Here is a 2,500-nt window from a genome sequence, read left to right on the forward strand (position 1 = left end):
AAACATATTACGAGGTCAGATAATGGCAGAGGGGCTGTAGATTACATGCAGGTAACGAGTGGAGTATGTTCACGGTGTGTCTGGACACACACACACACACACACACACACACACACAAACCCTTAGGACCTAAGATTAGTGTGACCATGGTGTCTTTATATCAATGTGTCCATTATGTCTTTAGATCAGTGTTTCCATGGTGACCTTAGATCAGTGTGTCCACATCACTTACTCTAGTCCACATTAATAACACTAGCGCACACTACTAACCCTGGTCCACACTAATAGTCCATACTAATAAATAGCCCTAGCCCATACTACTAACTCTAGTCCACACCAATGACTGTACTATACTGCTAACTAGTCCACACTGGGGTCATCCCTATGTTTCCCGGGCCCTATGTTCCCCGTTTTTCCCAAAATGGGTCCTATGTTCCCTGGGTCACAAGACATACATATTTATTTGGGATTTTTTTTTTATAAAAAAAGGGTCCTACGTTCCCGGTCTCATACAAAGTAGGGAACATAGGACCCGAGGAACATACAGTAGTTAAGCTCCTGTCCCATCCACACGAATGACTATACTTGCTAATTAGTCCACACTAGTGATACTATACAGCTAACTAGTCCACACTAATGATACTATACTGCTAACTAGTCCACACGAATGACTATACTATACTCCACACTAATTACTAGTCTATACTGCTAACTAGTCCACACTAATGATACTATACTGCTAACTCTAGTCTACACTAAAGACTCTGGTCCACACTGATAACTCTGATCAGGTACTTATGTAGAAATCAGATCCAAAAATAGAGGACAATATTAAATAGATCAGCTGATGTATAGATGTTAATCTTAACTGCATCAGTTAATGTTGGGATCATTTGACCTGACCAAATGCACTGTAGGAATCGTCACAGCAAACAATTTTGGTTAAAAACTAAAAACTATCTAAAATGACATGCATGTTTGTCTGTCCACATGTAATGGTAGCCCGATGGTACATAGCCATGTGTGCGGTGTGTACATTGTGTAAACCTCCCTCCCGATGCCTTGAGAGACATTCTAGTGGAAGAGCTAGCAGCTTGGGGGGAGTGTACGGGTCCTTTGTTCCCCACTTTAAAAAGGGTCCTATGTTACTCGCTTTTCCCAAATTCATATGTATGTGTTGCGACAGGGGAAGATATAGGACCCTTTTGGGGAAAAACGGGGAACATAGGACCCGGGGAACATAGGGATGACCCCAACATGGGATATTGGCGCGATTGCTAGCACGCTTGACTCCCAATCCGAGGTGGGGGTCATCCCTATGTTCCCCAGGTCCTATGTTCCCCGGTTTTCCCCAAAAGGATCCTACTGTATGTTCCCCGGTATGTATTGCGACCAGGGAACATAGGACCCTTTTTGGGAAAAGTGGGGAACATAGGACCCTTTTTCAAATGTACCAAAAAAGGATCCTATGTTCCCCGGTCCCATACAAAGTGGGGAACATATCCCGGGGAACATAGGTACGCTCCCTCTGAGGTGCTGCTGCTTGCAGGTTCGAGACCAGGCGAGTGCAGGGCTGAGCATTGTGGATCAACACAATGTAGGTTACATTGGTGCTCTGACCTGGATTTGGGAATACTGCAAAGAGAGTCAAAATTGTGGCGTGCCGTCTCTTTAAAGATTTGAGCTAAGCTGTGAGCCCCAATGTTTATGCCCCCTGAGTTTAGCACCGTAGATGCCTGGCAGCTCTAGCTGTCAGCTGAAGCACCTTGACCTAGGTAGGTGTTGGCCATCAGGTTGTCTCCGCCATAGAAAGTCAGCATGTCGTTTTTACCAAAGTGGAGACTATTCACACAAAAAATGCCATAAATGAATAGGTCAGTCGAGGTCACCAAGTACTGTCAGTATGAAAAATAATAGTAATAAAACAATCAGTTTCACCTAGCTCGAGTTCTTCCATGTTCATGCCCCCAGAGTGCAGTGCTGTAGCTGCATGGCTACTTTAGCTATTGGCTGCTGCAACTCAAGCTTGTTTTTTTTCCATACTGACCATACTTGACAAACTCGACAAACAGAGATCCATGTGAAAAATCACCAGAATTCTCCTTTAACATTAGTATAGTATAGTAGCTGCCTGGTCTGTTGAGCACTGCTCGACTTGACAACCTTGTCAAGTGTCAGCCTTTCCAAAATATAACTGCACTACCTCGGGTGTCAAAACTATAGTTTTGTGAGTATAGTATCAAGCTGTAGTTTTGGATAAATTATTTGCAGTTCATATGCAAGGAAGGCACTATTTGCCTTATTTGCAACATTTAAAAAACAAAAATGCATTGCATTACATAATACTGCACCTAACTACAGAAATGAATGACGTGAAAATATTGCATGGCATTGGACTTCAGAACTCTTCTTTGTAAGGGTATGGCAACACCATGTCGCCAGCAGGTAAGCCCCAGTATCAGTAGGCAGGTGTCAGTTTTCAAGAGATCGACTTACCTGT

Source organism: Sardina pilchardus, chromosome 5, assembly GCF_963854185.1.
Source record: "Sardina pilchardus chromosome 5, fSarPil1.1, whole genome shotgun sequence".
Lineage (NCBI taxonomy): Eukaryota > Metazoa > Chordata > Actinopteri > Clupeiformes > Clupeidae > Sardina > Sardina pilchardus.